Source organism: Solanum verrucosum, unplaced genomic scaffold (assembly GCF_900185275.1).
Source record: "Solanum verrucosum unplaced genomic scaffold, falcon-dt-bn FXZP01000301.1, whole genome shotgun sequence".
Lineage (NCBI taxonomy): Eukaryota > Viridiplantae > Streptophyta > Magnoliopsida > Solanales > Solanaceae > Solanum > Solanum verrucosum.
The window spans coordinates 551680-561705 of NW_026019916.1; the positions used below are offsets into that span (position 1 = coordinate 551680).

Sequence of the window (10026 nt, forward strand, 5' to 3'; positions counted from 1 at the left end):
AAAACCTTGCATTAAGTCGTTCAGGTCCATAATTCGGCGTGAACCATATTTTAAGAAGTTTTTTACATATGTTTAAACTTTGTTAAAGACTTAAGCTTTGAAGTTGAGTAAAGAGTAAAAGTAAAGTTCATTTTCTTTAAAATGATATATGGGAACTAAGTATTCCAAAGATTAAATGTTTTCACATTTAAGATAAGAGGAAACTGAGATTTCCAAAAGAGTTTTGAGCAAGAAAGGGAACATCGATTCCAAGAGAGTTTTTAAGCTAAGTTTTTGAGTAATTTTCTCAAACCAAAGAAGAAGTTTGTTTTAAAAAACATATGAGCTAAGTATATTTTAGGAATAGTATTGAGCACTGATATGGGGATGCGATTTCATATTAACTCAAGTCTCCATAAACCATGTTGCCATCATGGGTAGTAAAGGATCATACTTTTTAGATGACTCCTTAAGATGCTTTTAGCATAGACTAGTGGATCCACTTAGTGAGCTAGGTTCTATACCCCCGGCAAGGTATAGGATGGTCCTTGGCAGCATGAGGTAAACCGATGTACCATCACTTAGGCTCATAGTGGTGGTTGTCGATTAGAGATCTCCCACAAAAACTATATTTATATAAGTAAAGTTGAGTTTGTTATTGCATTTTCTTTAACGAACTAAGTTGTTTTTACTATTTTATAAAGCTTTCTATTTATTGCATGTGTATTGTTGCTTTATATTGAGTTGAGTACCCAGAGTCGAATATCATATCTTTCAGTTGAGTATCTAATCTTTGAGTTGAGTATCTAATCCCTGAGCTGAGTAAGTTTGAGTAGTTTTGAGTATCCTTGAGTATTCCTTGAGTTGAGTAAGTTTGAGAAGAGGTAAGTATGTTTCCTTTTTATCAAGTTTCAAACTTATATTTATGTTTTAGAATTCCCCTTACATGCTCGTACATTAAACGTACTGAGCCATTTGGCCTGCATCTTTTTATGATGCAGACACAGGTATTCAGGATCATTAACAGGGGCCTCGTTGATACATCCGGGAGTTCGAATTAGCTATGGTTAGCCTCCTTGTTTCTAGAGGATTTCATTTACTTTTTAGTTTAGTCAGGATGTCGTGGGTCTTTTCCCAACTTCCATCTTTATCAGTTAGAGACTTCATGGATAGTCAGTATAGTTGAGAAGTCTGTATTATTCATTTATTTTATTAAATGTTTTAAAGACTTAAGTTGCCTATTTTATAGCAAGTTGAATATATTATCTTTATTCTAACTTGTTCATTTGAATTAAAGTTTCGAAAAGTTGAGTTTATTGAATTTTATTCAGTTTTAAGCTTTTGCATTCTTAAGTTAGTCTTCCACTTGTAGTTAGCCAGGATGAGGGTTTGCTTGGGGACCAACAATGGTTCTTGAGTGTCGGTCACGTCCAGGGTGTAGACTCGGGTCGTGACAAACTTGGTATCAGAGCACAGAGTTCAAGTGTCCTAGGGTGTCTATGAAGCCGTGTCAGTAGGATCTTGTTTATGGTTGTGAGGGCCCCACTTCTATAAACGAGGGACTGCAGACATTTAAGAAAAGTTTCCCTTCTTTCATACTCTTAATCGTGCAATAGAGCTATGTCCTAGAGATTTTATTCTTACTCCTACATTTCTCAGATTCGTTCATTCGACTACCCATCATACTAGTGGTGGTTGAATAGAAAAGTCAGATCCTTATGGATGAGTTCTTCTTAGCAAGAGTCTTGAGAAATTCATGAGACTTCAGAGGGGCTTCAGAGAAGCCTATGTGTGAGTTAAGTATTGAGTTCAGAAGGAATGCACTCATATTATATGAATCATGCTCTGAGCTAAAAGCGAGTTGTACTCTTTTCCTTAAGCCCTGTTTCAGCTAAGATCCTTCTGAGGTTGTATGTTTAGAGCTTGGGTAGTATTTTCGCCCAAAAAGGTAGCATGAACTACGAGATCCTGAGAAGTAGTAGTGATAGAGCCCAGAGTTAGAGGAAAGTATGCAGAGGTTTAGTGATTTAAGAAAGGAATATAGTGTTTTGAAGAGCTATATTACTATAGTCATGCACCCAGTAAGTTATTGATGAGGAGCTTTCCCTTATGGGTAGAGTAAAAGGTTCTAGTCAAGATGAGATAGAGTATATATTTCTTAACCACAATAGAGTTGATGTCGATGTGCCATCGTATTAGAGGAGACTAAATTCATGTGTTGAATAAGAGAGAAAAAGTATTCATAAAGTGATAGATCTAAGCTAGGCTTATCATTTGTTTGAGAGGGTCATGATGATTGTAAGGTTATAGAACTGATTATGTAATAAAGTATAGTCTAGTAGGTGAGAAATCGTATTGATATTCGGGTTTAGTAATAAATATTAAGCTTGAATTTGAGATGAGTGTCATGATCAAAAGAATGGCAACATGAGGGTGCTGATGTTAGTCTTGAGGTTTGATCTAGAAGACTTGAGGAATTGAGATGCTAGTTGGAATAGATATGAGTGGTACATGTGGGAGACCTAACCTTAGATAAGGGCAGTGAAGTGTGGCTAAGTCACAAGAGTAATAAGAATGTTAAGAGGTGTACCGAGAGGGTATGTAACCAGAAGAGGTTAAGGGAAACACCTTAGAAAGAGGTCTTAGTACTGCTTATAGAGAGTTTGGTAGGCATGAGATAAACTTCTCCCAAGTGTTAGATTAAAAGAAGAAGTAGACCATTTAGAGATGATATAATATGTCCATAGCTTTCAAGTGTTAGCTTTAGACTAAGGGGGAGATGACAAGATGAGAAATCAAGTGAAGTGTTTGAGCGTAAGATAGTAATGAGTCACAAAGAGCTTGGGGGATATCTTTTTAGAGGTCCTTTTTAAAAAATGGAGTTGTTAGATTACTAAGCTTGAATGTGGTGTTGTTAAACATTAGGTGGTTTTTGATATGATCCCAATGTGGTGGTAAAGAGCAATAGTCTTGGGATGAATTTTCCTATAGAGAGGTATATAATCTGAACTTAAGGATTTGGGTTAAGCTTGAATATAGTAAGAGCATACCATTAGACTCAGACCTTAGTAAGAGTAATCCCATTCTATACCCAGTTCAGTCGTCATTCGAGGATGAATGATCCCAAGGGGGAGATATTGTAACAACCCAGAAAATTTTTGAGCTAAAACTCGAACCGTTCTTCGTAGTTAGTGAGAATTTTTGCAAGGAATTTAAACTTTTCTTAAGTGTTAAGGTCACTAGATGTAGCACCTTGAGTTCCAAAAAGAACTAAATTGGAACTAGCAAAATCTGAAATTTTGCAAGTTAAGCTAAGTATGAGTTTTGGGTTGACTTCAAACGACCATAAATCCTAGATCAGGATGCTTTAGGCGTACAACTAGATACCGTAGGAAATATATTTGAATGATATTTCCAACGCCACTGATTTTTCTCAGTTTCAAGTTCGTATGAGGGAGATATGTGCATTCGAAGTTGGGCTGTCTAGATTAGGAAAGTCAAAACCGGATTTTAGTGGGGTATTTTGGTCATTTCCTTACCAAATCAGATTTAATTCGTTTTTGGTAAAGTTTTATGGGTCTAATCCTATTAGGTTCATTTTTATAAGCCTAAAATATACGCCTAGGGTTTTAGTTGAGAGTTCAAGAAGAGAAAAGAAGAGAAAAGAGGAGAGGATCAAGCGTTCATCGAGATTCTTGTGTGTTGTTGCGGATTTCCCCATGGATTTGATCCCTAAGAGGTATGTAAGCTACCATAGTGTTGGGTTTGTTCCCCCACACGCCAATCATGTTATTTTCAGCGCAATTTCATTTTTAAAGTTGAAAGATTAGAGTTCTTGATGAGCTCTTGATAGGTGTTCTTGAAATTCATTCTAAATCTTGTTTTGTTGGGGTTTTGATGATTTATTTAGATTAATTAAGTGAGTGTTTTGAGGGCTGTATTGATTATATTAGAGTGTACCTATGTTAAGTAATCGAATCCAAGTGATTGGGGAACAAACCGTTCGATTCTAGGCGAATTAGGGTGAGAAAACGAGCAAAGAATTTTGTCCGGTCTTCTGGGTTGGGTCCTGGCACGTCGCGCCAGCCAGAGCGCCACAAAGTATGCTCTGAAGTATAGGGTTTGGCGCTCTGCGCAACCCATAGCCCCAAGGTCGCCTGCCCCATCCAGTTTGCAATCGGTTGCTTCGTTTGAGTTCTTTCAAAAGTTACCTTCACTCTTTTTCGATTCTAACTACTCTAAGATATTTCTAAATACCTAAAATCATTCCTAACATAATCATAACCTTGAATTAATAATTCAAATTCAAGGTAGAGTTGAGAGTTAAGTTTTGAGAATTTTTTTGAACATTCTAAGAAAGTCCCTTTGAGTCCTTTTATGGAGTCTTCTACAACTTCTAGTAACTTGTTCCAAGACTCAAGTAAGTGACAATGAGAGTGAGGAGAATGTATTAATGAGTCTACACTATCATATATATCCTTCATATCATGAACCATGACTCTTGAATTCATAATTCACATTCAAGAGAGAGTTAAGAGTAGAGTTCAAGAAAGCGTTTGAGTTCAATTGTGAATCCTTTGAGATCCGTCATCGATTTGAGTTAAGTTTTGAGGAAGTAAGTAAGAGAAAGAGAAGAGTCGTATACCTGAGTTCCATGTAGTTTGTAGACCTTCGAGTCGAGTCGTTCATCCCCATAAATTCCACATGGACTCCATAAATTAAGTATCATTGAGAGGAGTAGTATCTTCAAGTTCTAAGTCTTGAGTATTAAGTTTTTAATCCCCTTTGAGATTATATTTCTAATCATGAGACTATTGCATGTTACCCATGAAGTCCTTGAGTTGAATTGTTCATGCCCATAATTCTGCATGAACCCTATAAGTCGAACAGTCTTGAGATGAGAAGTATATTTGAGTCCTTGAGTTGAGTAGTTCATGCTCATAATTCCGCATGAACCCTCTGAGTTGAACATTCGTGAAATTAGTAGTACCATTGAAGTTCTTGAGTTCCAAGTATTTGAGTTCTATCTATGGTTATTGAAAACCTTGCATTGAGTCGTTCAAGTCCATAATTCTGCGTGAACCATATTTTAAGAAGTCTTTTACAAATGTTTAAACTTTGTTTTAAGACTTAAGCTTTGAAGTTGAATAAAGTGTAAAACTAAAATTCATTTTCTTTAAAATGATATATGGGAACTAAGTATTCCCAAGAGTAAAGGTTTTCACATTTAAGATGAGAGGAAACTGAGATTTCCAAAAGAGTTTTGAGCAAGAAAGGGAACATCGATTTCAAGAGAGCTTTTAAGCTAAGTTTTTGAGTAATTATCTCAAACCAAAGAAAGAAGTTTGCTTAAAAAACCATATGAGCTAAGTATGTTTTGGGAGTAGTATTGAGTACCGATATAGAGATGCGAGTTCATATTAACTCAAGGCTCTATAAACCATGTAGACATCATGGGTAGTAAAGGATCATACTTTTTAGATGACTCCTTAAGATGCTTTTAGCATAGACTAGTGAATTCACTTAGTGAGTTAGGTTCTATACCCCCGGCAAGGTATAAGACGGTCATTGGCAGCGTGACGTAAAACGTTGTACCATCACTTAGGCTCATAGTGGTGGTTGTCGGTAAGAGAATCTCCCACAGAAACTATATTAGTTTATTTATATAAGTAAAGTTGAGTTTGATATTGCATTTTCTTTAACGAACTAAGTTGTTTTTACTGTTTTATAAAGCTTTCCATAAATTGCATATGTATTGTTGCTTTATATTGAGTTGAGTACCCAGAGTCGAATATCATATCTTTCAGTTGAGTATCTAATCTTTGAGTTGAGTATCTAATCTCTTAATTGAGTATCTTATGCTTGAATACTTTTGAATTGAGTAAGTTTGAGTAGTTTTGAGTATCCTTGAGTATTTCTTGAGTTGAGTAAGTTTGAGAAGAGGTAAGTATGTTTCCTTTTTATCAAGTTTCAAGCTTATGTTTATGTTTTAGAATTCCCCTTACATGCTCGTACATTCCACATACTTAGCCATTTGGCCTACATCTTTTCATGATGCAAACACGGGTATTCAGGATCGTCAACATGAGTTTCGTGTATACATCCGGGAGTTTGAGTTAGCTATGGCGAGCCTCCTTGTTTCCGGAGGATTTCATTTACGTTTTAGTTTAGTCAGGATGTCGTGGGTCTTGTCCCGACTTCTATCTTTATCAGTTAGAAGCTTCATAGATAGTTAATATAGTTGAGAAGTCTGTATTATTCATTTATTTTATTAAATGTTTTAAAGACTTAAGTTGCCTATTTTATGGCAAGTTGAATACATTATTTTTATTCTAAGTTGTTCCTTTGAGTTAAAGTTTCGAAAAGCTGAGTTTATTGAATTTTATTCAGTTTTAAGTTTTTGCCTGCTTAAGTTAGTCTTCGCTTCTAGTTAGCCAGGATTAGGGTTCACTTGGGGAGCAGCAATGGTTCTTGAGTGCCGTCCACGTCCAGAGTGTAGACTCGGGTCGTGACATGACGCTCCTCTCTCTTCCTCTTTCACGAAAAATGCCAAAGTTCTTCAACAATGACAGTATCATTAGTCCTTGACCATCCCTTTTTGTTGAACATATCGATCTTCACACCACAAAAGGCAAAATGGTATGGTGGACTCTTATACTTGTATTAGTTTGTATGTGAACCCTTCTAGTTACCCTTTTGTCATCTGAACTCTTAAGCTCAATTAAAATAAGACTTTGAAATCCCTCCAACCATGTGTGTAGCTCACTCTTCCTTACATAAATGACATATCATATCCATGTCATATATATTAATGCCATGTCATAATTTTCTTCATAACTATTTTTTAATTATTAATAAAAATGTTAAATAAAAGACAAAATCAATAAATTTTCTATTTTACCAAATAAAATAAAAAAATTGTTTCTCTTGCCTTTCCTCCACCTCCCCTAACCTACAATTACTGTCAAAACCATCACCATAACCCCTGTTTTTTTCTTCTTCATTTTTTTCACAGAAAAAGGAGACATCACTTTATTTAATGAAACTAAACAGAAATATAACAACTTTGAGAAAATAGATTGGGAGCATTTTTGGGGTCTTCGTAGAAGAAAAAAGAAAAAGAAAAGGACACATAATTAAAAACAAATCTCAACGCACTGTTAGATCTGCAGAAAGATGATTGCGATCATGAGAAATCAAGCAAGTTTCTGTGACTTGAAGGGAAACCAAGCAAGATCTAGCAACCATCATCAGATCCGCGGGAAGATGGTTGCAAAATTCATCCCTTAAGATATTTGCAAGGAAATTAAGAAAGCAACTTCAACACCCTTCCCCTAAAAAATGAGTATATTCAAAAAATCAAAATCCTCAAGAGTCAAGACCCCTAAATTTGATCTTGGGAAGCAGATGAGGTTTATGATAACACATCTAAAAATTTGCATCTAGTTCTTTGCCTTCAAGAAAAGGGTGGGTGTTGGGACATTTTCTTTTTCCTTCGAGAAAAGGGTGGGGTTGGGGACGTTTACTTTTTCTTTTTATTAATTAATATTTTTTAAAGCAAATTCATTGCTTCTACTTGCTTTTATAAGTGTGACAACACGTGCCATAACTTACTCAGCAAAACAAATGCCATGAGTCTAGTCAACGGTCAGAGGAGCTTAAAAATCTCATTTTAATTAAGTTTATGGGTTCATAAGACAAATAGTTAAGTAGAATTTACAATACAAACTGATACAAGTACGAGGGTCCACCAGACCCTTTTACCTACACGAAAATGGTATGTAACTTTTACCTTTATTTTTAAATTTTGATTGTCTCCTCTCCATCTTTTTCTGCTCGCATCTGCCCAGATCAAATTTCAAAGCACATCTTTCTCAACTCAAAATCCCGCCCAAATGCTATCCTAGAGTTTGAACCTCTTCTATAAATATTTCCTCTGTCTAGTCATTGAGGGGACGAGTTTGTGGCTTGCAAAAGAAATCTCGACAAAACTTTAACATTCTCAAGAACACATCTATTTTACATTTATCTTACCGAAAATATTTTCTACTCTATTCTCTATTTTTCTTGATTTTGTCGGAGGAACGAGCTTAGATCTTTGATCGACCCCTGTTCACTGCCCCACAAACGGTAATCTCGATCGCCTTTCTTTGTTTTATTTTACCATTTTGTTCAGTGTGCTTGTACTAGCTTAGGAATTCATGTCAGTTTCTTGTTATTCTGTATAAAAAAATGACGAACGATATATAATTCAAAGCTTGTAGTGGTGATTACTTTGTTCCTTGAATGCGTCGTGTCGTGTTATAAGCGTTTGAGATGTCTGGTAGTTTCATCAACCAACGTGCAGTGTATTGGTGTGAAACTGGGAAAAGATTGCATGTCATGGAGTCTAAACTGTTAGCACAAGTGTAGCATAAAGTACTGGACTTGTACTTATCAGAATTGGTTCCATAGTGGTGCAATTGTGCAACTGGAGAGTGACCTTGTTTCTTCGGTGCTGTAAACTTGTGGGACTGTAAGGCCAATATGATCTATGTGTCAAAACAATTTGCATACATGAATCAGTTTCTAGTTTTCTTAATTACCGTATCTAAACTAATTTGCCTCAACAACTCTATTTCTTAGTTCCTTTTAATCTTTGTTTTTAACATGTACATGTTGCTATAATTGGAATCAAGAATCCTATTTCTTTGTTGTAGATATCATATTATATTTCCTGAATCACTAACTTACGATTTTGTTTAGTATGATTATGTTGAGAATAATTATCTCATTTGAAAACCTGTTTCTTACTATATGAATTAGAGTAAGTGTAATGTGACACGAATGAAAGAAGTGTTTGTTTGGTATGAGTTTAAAATCATGTTAACTTTATAATTTCTAATTTATTTATTATCTAGCTCTTATGTTCGATCGAGGTTTCTAATCATTTTTATCTTGTTTATCTATTTTGCGTGAATGTCGTAGCCGAAGAGTCCCACTATGAGACTCAATGACACCATTTTCACATGGAGCTTGCATATCCTATACATGGAGTCCACATCCTTACTCTTTATCGCTTTGTTCAGACATCGAATAACGGAGGAGAATCTTTCCTTCCGTTAAAGCCGAATATGACTATTAATCACTCGACTTACTCAACATGTTTTATTTACTTATATTGGTGTGACTTACATTTTATCTCTACTTATGTGTTCGCTAATTTATAACTAGTAACTGCGCTTTATTTAGAGTTTTCGTTAACCTCCAAGCAATAGCTATGAATACTTCATTTTATCATATAAAAGAGAGCCTTTTAAAAAAAAAATACTTAACATGGTTAAGTTAGAAATGTTCCTCGTTAAAAAATTTCTTATAGTTACTCACCTTGCTTTCAACTACTTTTGTCAGAAATAAACCACTACAACATTTTCTGCCCGAACTCTTTTTTTGGTTTAGATTTACGGATTTTATTATAAAATTTATTCTTTAACTTGTAAGTTCTTGATATATTCAAATCTTAAACTTTTCCCTCTAAATTTAGTTAACTTCACTAGATCTTCTTTTACTACTTCTAATACTTCACTTTTTGATAAAATTCCTATCTCTTACTAAATTCAAACAGATTCAAAGTCATCATTTATTATCCAATAAACTAGTTTAATTTTTTACAATACTATTTTACTTCCACACGTTTTCAACAAGACAAATTTTCAGAAGAAGTGTTTTTCAAGCATTGATTTTAAAGTTACTTGAGATTTAGCATTTATATATTTTTTCTACATCTTCATGCTTAGAATTTCGACTTGATTATCACCTCTTTAATATCTTTTACCTTAGCCTAATTAATTAATTAAGTTCGGTGGGTTAACCATTTTTAATAGATCTTAAAGGATATTTCACCCCTTCCCTTTAGATTAATTGAATCCGTACTTAGAATCTCATGTTTAGTAAGACTTTAAAATGGAGTTAACTTTAGACATGACTTTAATCAATTTAGGTGGCCTAATTCACCGTAATTAATTAGATGGCGACTTCTTAAGTTAGTTATTAATTTGGAAATCACCA

General features: G+C 34.8%; 1 protein-coding gene across 1 annotated transcript in view; it reads right to left on the reverse strand.

Moving 5' to 3' along the window:
• The window catches only part of LOC125823082 (fatty acid amide hydrolase-like), a 339008-nt gene extending 336750 nt beyond the window's left edge, over window positions 1-2258 (reverse strand). The window contains exon 1 of the mRNA XM_049502504.1: window positions 2252-2258. The gene's annotated coding sequence lies outside the window, so the exon portion shown is untranslated. The remainder of the gene's footprint in view (window positions 1-2251) is intronic.
• Window positions 2259-10026: the final 7768 nt, after the last annotated feature.